The sequence below is a fragment of the Pipistrellus kuhlii genome, unplaced genomic scaffold (genome assembly GCF_014108245.1).
Source record: "Pipistrellus kuhlii isolate mPipKuh1 unplaced genomic scaffold, mPipKuh1.p scaffold_m20_p_1, whole genome shotgun sequence".
In the NCBI taxonomy this organism is placed as follows: domain Eukaryota; kingdom Metazoa; phylum Chordata; class Mammalia; order Chiroptera; family Vespertilionidae; genus Pipistrellus; species Pipistrellus kuhlii.
The window spans coordinates 51,235,728-51,248,011 of record NW_023425404.1 but is presented as its reverse complement, the minus strand read 5'-3'; the positions used below and the strand labels follow the sequence as shown (position 1 = coordinate 51,248,011).

At 41.1% G+C, this 12,284-nt stretch overlaps 1 protein-coding gene across 4 annotated transcripts in view; it reads right to left on the bottom strand.

The window, feature by feature from the left end:
- TTBK2 (tau tubulin kinase 2) overlaps positions 1–11,965 on the bottom strand; it is a 133,631-nt gene extending 121,666 nt beyond the window's left edge. For all 4 annotated transcript variants that reach the window (XM_036444631.2, XM_045583433.1, XM_036444641.2 and 1 more), the window contains exon 1: positions 11,833–11,965. The gene's annotated coding sequence lies outside the window, so the exon portion shown is untranslated. The remainder of the gene's footprint in view (positions 1–11,832) is intronic.
- Between the last annotated feature and the right edge of the window lie 319 nt (positions 11,966–12,284).

The window sequence follows — 12,284 nt, the reverse complement described above, 5'->3', positions numbered from 1 at the left end:
CGAGTCAGGGCATAAGTCCGGGTTGTAGAGGGGGTGGGGGGGAGGGGGGCAGACATGCAGGAGGCAGCAGATTAATGATGTTTCTTCCTTATTGATGTTTCTATCTCTCTATCCCTCTCCCTTCCTCTTTCTCTAAAAATCAATAAAGAAAAAAATTAAAGAAAAAAGACTTAGAATCACATAATGTCTTCTTATTAAGCTATGAGTATTTTTAGTTTAAGTGCAGAAATCTACTCATCTTTGTTTTTTTTAGTACTAGCAAAATACTTTTTACAGAACAACTTTTCAATAGATTTTTTTGAAATATTTTTTAAAATATGTTTTTATTGATTTTTTTAGAGAGAGGGGAAGGGAGAGAGATACAGAGATAAAAAATTGATGAGAAATATCAATCGTCTGCCTTTTGCATGCCCCCAGTGGGCATACAACCTAGGCATGTGCCCTGACTGGGAATCAAACCTGTGACCTCTTGGTTCATGGGTCAGTGCTCAACCATTGAGCCATACCAGCCAGACTGAAATAATTTTTTTTTTTTTTAAACTGAACGTTCTTTTTTTTTTTTTTTTTTTTTAATATATTTTATTGATTTTGTACAGAGAGGAAGGGAGAGAGATAGAAAGCTAGAAACATCGATGAGAGAGAGAGTCATCGATCAGCTGCCTCTTGCACACCCCCTACTGGGGATATGCCCGCAACCAAGGTACATGCCCTTGACCGGAATCGAACCCGGGTCCCTTCAGTCCCCAAGCCGACGCTCTATCCATTGAGCCAAACCGGTCTCGGCTGAAATAATTTTTTAATATATTTTAATTTATTTCAGAGAGGAAGGGAAGAGGAGAAGGAGAGACAGAAACATCAAAGATGAGACAGAATCATTGATCAGTTGCTTCCTGCATACCCCTATGGGAATGGAACCCAAAACCTGGGCACATGCCCTGACCAGGAATCAAAATTGTGATCTAAGTGGATGCTCAACCATTGAGCAATACCTGCTGGGCTCAACAGATTTTTAATGATTGAAATGTCTTTCACCTCCTATATGTTTTGCTTGATTTTGTAGTCCTCAAGCAAATAATTGAGAGTCAATTTAAAAATTCAACATATAATCACTCAACAAATTATTATGAATACATTAAAGAGTAGAAAGAAGTATAATGCATGGGACAGTGTGATCATATAGTTTCTCAGAGGAGGTAGAGAGGATTTATAGTGGTTTGGTACATTGCAAAATAGCCACAAATTCCTTCCATTCCTAAATATCCTTCCCTTTACAATCGTCATGGCTGCAACTCTCATCAAGAAGCAGAGTTTCGCCGAAACCAGTTTGGCTCAATGGATAGAGCGTCGGCCTGCGGACTGAAAGGTCCCAGGTTTGATTCCGGTCAAGGGCATGTACCTTGGTTGCGGGCACATCCCCGGTAGGGGGTGTGCAAGAGGCAGCTAATCGATGTTTCTCTCTCATCAATGTTTCTAACTCTCTATCCCTATCTCTTCCTCTCTGTAAAAAATCAATAAAATATATTTTAAAAAAAAAGAGGCAGAATTTTTTTCTCCATCCTGGAAATCAGGTTTGGCTCTGTGACTTGTTTTGACCAACGAGACATCAGCAACCATGACCCCGATGCTTGAAAAGCATTTATGCATTGGAAAGTTGCCTTGCTTTGCTGGTTTGGAACCCAGATTGTGAAGAAACCCAAGCTACCTCACAAAGTGAGCCCAGACAAGTTCAAAAAGACCAGCCAAGCCCAGTCAAACTGCCAACCCATGGAATAGTTAACTAATAGATTATTATTTTAGCCTCTAAACTTTGGAATGATTTGTTTCAAGGCAGAATCTAACCAACTGAGGAGGTAAGCAAAGGAAATGAGCACAGCATGGGTAACTGAATGCAGGAGATTAGTCTAAGAGAAAAAGAGTTCTAATTGTGTTTAAAGAATACATAGAACTGAAAGGTAAACTGAGTTAAGACTAAAAATCAGGCTAGATTTTATTCTATTTCAGCAGACAAGGGAGAGCCATTGAAGGATTTCAGAGTAAGGAAGGATATAATATAAGAGGAAAGGAAGATTAGTTAGGACTACTATAATCTAGAAAGGCTAAGGTAATAAAATTCAAAATTATCCTGCATTTGGAAAGAAGCTAGATAATTCACTAAACAGATAACAGTGTGGTTTTATAAATGGCATATATAGTTTATGTAAGATTCTTCTCTTTAATAGAAAAATCGGAAATTTATTTTTACCTACAATTTTATTCTCAATGGGAAGTGCTAGAATTAACCATCAAAAGAGCTTAAGATGTGTCTAAAGGGAAAGAAAATGTTTTTACTCTCTTTTTTTTAGCATAAAGACAATGTATGGATTTCTAGTGATACCATAACTGTAAAATATGACTTCTCTTTAAGATTTAAATATACCCACCAGACAATTTCAGCTTCTGGCCTCTACAATGTATAAGGGAACAGATTTACCCTCCTACCTACAAACTAGAAAAACAAAGTATATGAATGAAACAATGGATTTTAGACACAAGACGGCAGGCAGTACAACACAGGGGTCCATGAGAGAATGGAAACAAGTGAAGTAAGCCTTATAACGCCCCCCACCTCACAGATTGGGGAGTTAGTTTCCAGGCCACAGCACAGTAACAGGGAACCCAAAGAGAGGCCAGAAACCTCTGTGAGTTGAGGAAACAGAATTGAAAGTTTTGGGGAGGCCAAGGCAGGGCAGAACACTGGAGAGAGCTGCATAGGAATGAGCTCTGGATATCTAGAGAGGGTTCCTCTTAAGGCTTTGGCCGTTTATCAGAGCATGTGTGTGAGGAAACAATCAAGGCCAGAGAAAGGACCACGGGAAAGGGGCAGGTGGAAAAATTCGTGAGGCTCACAAAAAGCCGTAAATAGATTGTATACTCACCAGAATGAAAAAGACCAAAAGCAATGAGGGCCTTGAATGAATCAAATTATCTTCAATAACTGTACCCCAGAAAAAACCCCAAAATATTTAAAGGAAAAAAACAAATATATCCAACACATAACAATATAAAATCACAATGTCTGAATTCAAACAGAATTACCAAGGTTGAAAGCAAAGAGAAATATCACTCAAGAAAAGCAGACTCAGAAATAGTGTAAGTGACAGAACTGGCAGACAAGGACTTTGAACAGCTATTATAAATACTATATTCAATATAGTAAAGAAAATATAGAAAAGCATAAGCATAAGAGAAGTGGAAGGTATTTGAAAATTAACTTCTAGACATGAAAAGTATACTATACGTTAGATAAAAAGTACATTGGATGGGCCTGGTCATGGTTGCTCAGTGATTGAGTGCCGACCTATTAACCAGGAGGTCATGGTTAAGGGCACATGCCTAGGTTTCGGGTTCAATCCCCAGTGTGAGACTTACAGGAGGCAGCAGATCAATTATTCTCTATCATCGTTGATGTTTCCATCTCTCTCTCCCTCTCCCTTCATCTCTGAAATAAATAAAAATATATTTTTTAAAAAATACATTGGGTGGGATTAACTAACACCAGATTAACCATGGGGGGTGGGTGGGGAAGGAAATTAGTGAACTTTAAGATACAGAAAAAGACTATCCAAAATGAAACACACGGAGGAAAAAGACAAAAACCAGAGCATCAGTGAACTACAGGAGAACAAAAAAAGCCTAATATATATATACAAAAATATATCTGGAGTTCCAGAAAGAGACAACAAAGAGGTTATTTATTCTTTTATTTTGTGGTCAGTTACTGTAACCATATTGTCTTATATAAAGTTTCTCTCCACTTTCAGCAGATACACATTTTAATTTCTGGAAATGTTTATTGAGCCCAGAGACACTGCATCCTGAGGAAAAAGAAAGCAAACAAAAAAACTCTTAAACTTTCCAAATTTGATGAAAACTATTATTAAAGTAAAAAACCATATGCTTTCTAAAGTTATCATGATCTATTATGTAAGTAAATAATATTTAGAATGCATGATCTACATTCTAAAAATAGATTAAAATATAGTTAGATAAAATGCTTATATCATACATCTCAAAAGTCAAAATAATACATTTTTCACAGTACAAAATATTACCTAAGTTATGCTTTAAAATAATGCCAAAACCGGTTTGGCTCAGTGGTAGGTAGAGAGTCGGTCTGTGGACTGAAAGGTCCTGGGTTCGATTCCGGTCAAGGGCATGTACATTGGTTGCGGGCACATCCCCGGTAGGGGGTGTGCAAGAGGCAGCTGGTCGATGTTACTCTCTCATTGACGTTTCTAGCTCTCTATCTCTCTCCCTTCCTCTCTGTAAAAAAATCAATAAAATATATTTTTAAAATAAACAAGCTGAGGCTTAGACAGTTTATAAAAACTGCACACCTTCTAAGTTTTCAAGATATCTAATAATACTAACGTAAACAACAGAAGTAAGGATCAGAATAGGATAAACCTATGGAATTTTGTTTTTGTTTGAACCCATAGGTTTTAGCAAGAGCCTCTCTAAAAAGTAAAAAGAGATGAAGATTTGTGAATAAAACTCTAAACTGCTGATAGCAAAAGAGAAACAAAATTTAGTGACCAATCACACTATAACTGTTCCTTCTAAACTTTCACAGGAGGTAAATTATACTTCCACAGCAGCATGGGATATCTCTGGGCTAAATAAATATATTCAAGAAAGTAAAATGTCTATTAAAGAGAAGCTTTACATGTCAGCATGATTACAATTACAACAGAAAAAAAGTTCTGCTTTGCCTGGTTACCATACTAACAACACATAAACAAATTCTTTCTTTATAGAAAGTACAATGTAATTTACATGGCCAGATTGTAAGGAAAACACTAAATAAACAAGACCCTTCCTTCAGTAAAATGTACTGTAGCCAGATCAACCAAACAAAGCATGTGTCTACGATCCTCCCACTAACACAAAGAAAAAAAAATCAATACTGAACCTTCTCTGTACTGTCCTTCTACCTGTATTTAAAGTATTTTAATTTTCTCTTTTTAAAAAGAGCAAAACTGAGGCAAAGAGAGATTAAGTAATCTAAGGTTGTATGATATATTATAGTAGAGATGAGAATAGATTCAAATCTCATTTGGTGCACAATGAAGAGTTCATATTCATTTGTTTAATAAACACTAATGTTAAGAGGTTAGTGGCTAGACTAACCCCATTTTCTAAACCAAGAAGATGCCAGCATATAAGGGATATATTTTTACCTGATTTACAAATGTATTTATATATTTTTAAACTTATAAAGATATTCAAATTAGATCCTAATTACTTCTCATTTGAATATCTACATTTTATAACACCTATACACGGGTGGACTCTAGCTAGAGAGATTCTAACTTTATTCCTGGAAGACCTCTTTCTTGTAACCTTGCATACCTTCCTACTGGTAATGCCTCATCCTACTAATGACTTCTGAAGTTCAAACAGAGAATGTGAAACATAACAGGAATTCTGCCAGTACTCAAGCAATTGAGGCCTGGGAAAACCCCAAGTAGAAACCCATATTGGAGGGAGAGATGGACTCTTTAGGATAAAAGTTTTCAAAGTGTTCTGACATTCTAAAAGGACCTAAAGCTGTATAAAAAGTTGTGTGAACGTTTACTAATGTTTATTAAATGTTTTAAATTTAAAAACATTTGCCCTAACCAGTTTGGCTCAGTGGATAGAGCGTTGTCCTGCGGATTCAAGGGTCCCAGGTTTGGTTCTTGTCAAGGGCATGTACCTTGGTTGCAGGCACATTCCAAGTAGGGAGTGTGCAGGAGGCAGCTGCTCAATGTTTCTCTCTGATTCATGTTTCTAACTATCCCTCTCCCTACCTCTCTGTAAAAAATCAATAAAATATATTTTAAAAAAATAAATTCAGAAACATTAAATTTATGATACCTAGGAGCTATCATAAAGCCACTAACTTCTGAATCTGATAGAATATGTAGAATAAACTTTAAAAAATACTATTTTTATGGTTGATAAAACATAAAACTACTTCCCTGAACCTACTTCACAGGTGTTAGGTCTATCTGTTAACATGTTCATGTGGTAGTCTGCATTTTTTCATGATACTTGGAATACTTCTAATTCCATGTTCTACAACTGTCTGCTCCTATCCTACCTAATTAAAGAGTAATATGCAAATTAACCATCACACTGCTCCACAAGCCACACCCACCAGCCAATCAGAGCAAGTATGCAAATAAACCCACCTAAGATGGCTACAGCCACAGAGAGCAGGAGGGAGGCTTGGTTTTCTCAGGCAATGTAGGAAACCAAGCCTTCCGCCTGCCCTTGCTGGCCTAAGCCACCACTCAAGGCTATAAAGTTTCAATTATAGAAGGTAAACAAATACAAACAGAAACAGGCTGCTGCCACTGAGTGAGCAGGAAGCTCGGCTCCATTCCAGGCTACAGAATTTCAATTGTAGAAAGTAAATATATCCCAGATACCAGGGCCTCTGCTTGGGTGGACAGGGGGCGTGGCCAGCCTACAAACCACCACAGACCCCTCACTCAGGCTGCCCTACGCCCCAAGGAAACCCTTACCCTGATCTGGGACACCCTTCAGGGCAAACCAGCTGCCCCCCACCTGTGCACCAGGCCTTTATCCTATCTAATAAAAAGGTAATATGCAGATTGACCATCACTCCAACACACAATATGGCTGCCCCCATGTGGTCAAAGATCCTCTCCCTATGTGGACACAAGATGGCCACCACAAGATGGCCAGGAGGTGAGGGCAGTTGGGAGGCATCAGGCCTGCAAGGGAGGGCAGTTAGGGGTGACTAGGCTGGCAGAGGAGGGAAGTTGGGGCAAACAGGCTGGCAGGGGAGCAGTTAGACATCAATCAGGCTGGCATGGGAGTGGTTAGGGGGTGATCAGGCTGGCAGGCAGAAGCAGTTAGGGGCAATCAGGAAGGCAGGCAGGCGAGCAGTTGGGAGCCAGCAGTCCTGGATTGTGAGAGGGATGTCCAACTGCCCATTTAGGCCCGATTCCACTGGTATTGAGTCTAAACGGGCAGTCGGACATCCCTTGAGGGGTCCCTGAATGGAGAGGGTGCAGGCTGGACTGAGGGACAACTCCCATTCACAAATTTCATGCACCAGGCCCCTAGTTGTCTTATAAGCTCTAAAATTGAAATCATTTCTGTCTTTCTCATTGCTGAATCTCTAACTCCTAGCACAGTAACATGGTAAATACTTAACAAATATCCTGTAAAATAAAAGCCTAATATGCTAAGTGTCAGGTTGACCAGTTGGCTGGTCAACTGGTCAGCCTTTCAACAATCAAACGGTAATATGCTAATGATATGCTAAGGCCACTCAACAACTCACTATGACAAGCACTGACCACCAGGGGCAGATGCTCCGATCGGTAGGTTAGTTTGCTGCTGGGGTCCAGCTGATCGGAATGGAACAAGATGGGTCAGACATGCCCTGGAGCCCTCCCACAATCCCATCCCAGCTGGCCAACCTCCTGTGCCCTCCCTGACCCAGATCCTGCACCGGTGGGGTCCCTCAGCCTGGCCTGTGCCCTCTCTCAATCTGGGACCCATCGTGGGATGTCAGAGAGCCAGTTTCAGCCCGATCCTGCAGGCCAGGCCAAAGGACACCACTGGTGCATAAATTTGTGCACTGAGCCTCTAGTTTAATAATTAAATGATGAGTCTATTGCAATGGTTTTAAAATGATATAATGAGGTTCAGAGAGACTACCTTAAGGGGGCAGCAGTGGAAATGAAAAGGAGAGGTTTTGTGTTAGTTAAAATCAAGAAAGAGGAAGCCAAAAAAGAAAGAAATAAAATTTTTGAGCTTAGATGAGTAATTAAACAGATATATATATATATTTTTTAAATATATTTTATTGATTTTTTTTACAGAAAGGAAGGGGGAGGGATAGAGTTAGACATATTGATCAGCTGCCTCCTGCACACCCCCTTATTGGGGATGTGTCTGCAACCAAGATACATGTCCTTGACTGGAATTGAATTTGGGACCCTTCAGTCCACAGGCTGACGCCCTATCCACTGAGCCAAACCAGTCAGGGCTACAGTTATATTTTTATTTATAGAATGAAAGAAGGTAAAAGACAGCTGACTTTTGTCTTGGACATGTTGAATTTTTCAAATATTAGACATGCAGCAGAAATGAAGTCCTAATTGACTTATTATTATTATCTACCATGTGATTTAGCCTCCAGATAATTTTTTTCAAATCAAATTCACGGGCGATATAGCTCATATTTTTCTTTTTAGGTACTCATTTCTTTCCTATGTTACTCTCTTCATCTCCTCCTTATTTGCTATTGGAAAATGTTGATAGGCCTGGCCAGCATGGCTCAGTTGGTTGGAGTGTCATCCCATTAACTATCCCATACACCAAAAAATGACGGGTGTGGCCCTGGACTGGGCATATACAGGAGGCAACTGATCGATGTTTCTTTCTCATTCTCCTTCTCTCTCCCCAACCCCTTCATCCCTCTCTAAAACACACACACACACACACACACACACACACACACACACACACACACATTAAAAATGACCTGTTTAAGAGATGAGATTTTCTAGCAAAATTGACATTCACATTATGTAAACATACAATTTCAATCTGCATTTTAAACCTACAACCAAGGATCAGAAGATATTACTGACAGAAACTTTCAAGTGATAATATGTATTGTATTTAGACTAAAAATATAGCTCTAAAAACTCAACTTTTCATATAAGACTTAAGGGCTCTTTTATCAAATATGGATGTATGATACTTAAACTGAAAGTACTGGGTAAAGTATAAAAACTGTAAAAAGTATTTACAACACAAGGATTCTATCCAACGAAGCCTGGGAAGAGGTGGAGGGAAGGGGAATCTACCACTGTCATCACTATTGTTTACAATATAATGGATAATGATAGAGGATGACAAGGAAGTAAAACAGTACAAATATGTTTAATTAAAAAACATAAAAATTGAATTTGTCCTACAATATTAATAAACTGACATAGCTCCATCTATATTTTGAGTCAAAATATAGCTCAAAAACAGCAAAAAAAAAGGAATAGAATGAGTAACTTTGAGTAACATACACTCAAGTTGTAAAGATTGTTTGCCAAAACCCATCCTCACACTGTTCATCAACCCATCAGCCAGGACGTCACAGATAGATTCCCAGTCAGGATACATGCCCAGGTTGCAGTCTCCATTCCCAGTAAGGGGCTGCTGAAGACAGGCAATTGATGATACTCATCTTGATGTTTCTATCTCTCTCTCCCTCTCCCTTCCTCTCTCTACAATTAATAAAAACATTAAAAACAAACAAAAAGATTGTCTGCTACATATCTATAAAACAATTGTTCTTATCCAAGTTTTTTTAAATGGGGAAAGAAATAAACTATATTTAATATTCCTATTAATTCTCAAAAGATGTTTTATTTTGCTAATCAATTCAACTCCCACTAATTTAATAATGGTCATTAAACATTTCCCCTTGTTATATGTTGCTTTTTTCTTTAAGCAACAAATATTTATCATCTCACTTCAAAGTATCTTAGTTGGGTGATTCCAGCTCAAAGTCTCCCAAGAATTGTAATTAAGTTATCATGTCTATATCTTACTTTTTAACGTTACAAAACTTATAAAGAATTTACTGCCACCACTACCCCCCCCCAAGTTAAATTTAAATTCCATGATGGAGGGTGGGAGTGTGGAGGAACTTGGTTCTATAATATTCTTCTACATTGAAAAGCCAATTTTTTATCACTAATTGTCACATTTAAGGCATTTTTATGTAAAAGTTGTCTATACAAATTCCACTTCTAACACTACAAGATATTTGAAGCCCTATATAATTGAGTTCAATTTGCTAATGCAACTTAGCCTAATCTCATGAAGACTTCCTGAGGCATTATAATCATCAGTATTTAAAAGAAAGTGAAAATCTTAAGTCACATAATACAATAGGAAATTCACTAAATTATATATTATCCATAGTACAAGATAATGATCAAGATATGTTATTTTTAGCCCTCTACTAAAGATCAAATTTGTTTCAATTTTATATCATAAATTAATATAGTCAGAGACTTCAATTTCTCCTTTCCTGAAAGAGGAAAAGGAATATCCTAACATTCTATAGTATAATTTTTTAAAATGTTAAACTTTCCTTTATAACTATGCTTCAAACATCAATTTCAATATCTTGATAAAAATGCATCATGCAGAAAAACATAAGGTTCTAAATTAGGGGGAAATCCTTTCAGTATGTTTTCAATTTGAATAGCTCACCTTATGCCATCCAAGTCCATGCACATATTATTTTAAACTTTTTTTTAGAGTTAAGATGTATTCAAGATTCATAATATTTGTCATCATTACTGCTTCTCTTTTTTTTTTTAAAGCATAGCCCAGCAGGGTTTGCTCAGTGGTTGAGCTGGACCTATGAACTAGGAGGTCACCTATGAACTAGCATATGCCCAGGTTGAGGGCTTGATCCCCAGTGTGGGGCAAGTAGAGGCAACTGATCAATGATTCTCTTTTACCACTGATGTTTCTATACCTCTCTCCCTCTCCCTTCCTCTCTCTGAAATCAATAAAAACAAATTTAAAAACACACAAACATAGCATAAAATTCCCTCAATTCTTTAAAATCCATCTCCCATCTCCCCTTCCCTCCAAATAAAAGTTACTATCTATTCTATTTAGCCAAAAGAAAACAGCACACACATCTCTGTCGTCCATCCCGGCGAATCAGTGTTTTAGACACCAATGCAACTGTTATTAATGACTCAGAACCAAACACTGTAACAACACGCAGAGTGGAATCCTCCGCCCGCGTGTGTATACATGTGCCCATTCATAATAACGTGATCCTCGCACATGCACAAAAAACGCAATTTCTATCGAGTCTCAAAACATCCTTGTATAAGACACGGGCTATCATAAAACGGCGCTCTTTCAACGTCCAAAGAAAGAACAATTTCCCAAGCTAGGCGACGAGAGGAGCTAAAGCCGGATCAGGCTGCCACCTACCAACTTTAATTCAAAGCAGAGTACAACTCAATGTCATTTTTTTTTTTTTAATCTCCAATGCAGCCGCGCGACGGAAAACACAATGAACTTCACTGCGGGGATAAAGTGTGACGGCATCCCAATGGGCTATTTACTTCTCGGACGTGTGTGTGGAGTCCCTGTGTGCGGAGCCTTTTGTCCCTCCCACGGCAACCCCGGGGCTGTCTATCTACATCAGCTTCGTCCACGCAGATGACGAGGAGATCCCGCAGCTCATCCCTTCGCACCTTAAGTTACAGAAAGTGGCGGCCTCGCCTCCGTCGTCGTTACTACCCGGCGGGCGGGTTCTACAGCCCGAGGACCCGCTGCTGCGTCTGGGGACGAGGAGCGGGAGAGAAGCGCTCAGAATAGCCTGCGAATCCCGTGTTCGGTCCTGATACCAGAAAGCAGCAGCATGGAGCCAAGGGATATGTGGGTCACACACGGAGAGAGGAAGAAAGCGACGCTCCGCGACCCTCGGAGTTCAAGGAAGGCGCCAAACGCCTCAGGGGCGACGGGGCACACGCCTTCGGGGACACCTTCGGGGACACCGGGGAGCAGCCGCCGACCTCCGATGGGGAGTGACTGGCACCGGCACAAGCCCAGGGCGTGGGCAGCGACCGAGGAGTCCCCGTGCCCTCTCCCTCCGCTCCGGGGTCGGTCGGTGCGCGAGGAGGGCGGCCCGCGCAGGGGGCCAGGCTGGAGGAAGGCGAGGGCCGGGAACCTCTCCCCCGTTCCCCCTCCCCGCTGGCCGCGCCCCGGGGGTTCGGGGGTGTGTCCTACCTGGGCCGTGGCGGGCGCAGGGATTTCGGGCAGAGGGCTCAGGGCCCGGACCCGCAGGGGTCAACCTTCAGCGGGCGGGAACGCCGCCGCCTACCCATCCCCCGCCGCCGACTGCGGCGGGATGGAGCGCGGCTTCGAGGGTCGGCCGTCCGGGGAGGAGTCCCCTCAGGTACGGTCCGCCGTTCACTGGCGGCGGCGGCTGCTGCTGTTCCTGCTGCTGCTGCTGGCCACCCCGCGCCGCAGCTCCTGTGCCAGCCTCCGCTCCTCCTCCTGCCGCCGCCGCCGCCGCCGCGCCCCCACCGCTCCCATCGCCGCTGCGGCGACTACTGCAGCGCCCGCTGACCCGACCCGACGTTATTCTCCCCCTTCGCAACCCGGCACAGCCTAGCCTACCGGCCCCGCCAGTGCGCACGCCCACCTCTCCGCCGCGGGTGCTGATTGGAGAGCACGTC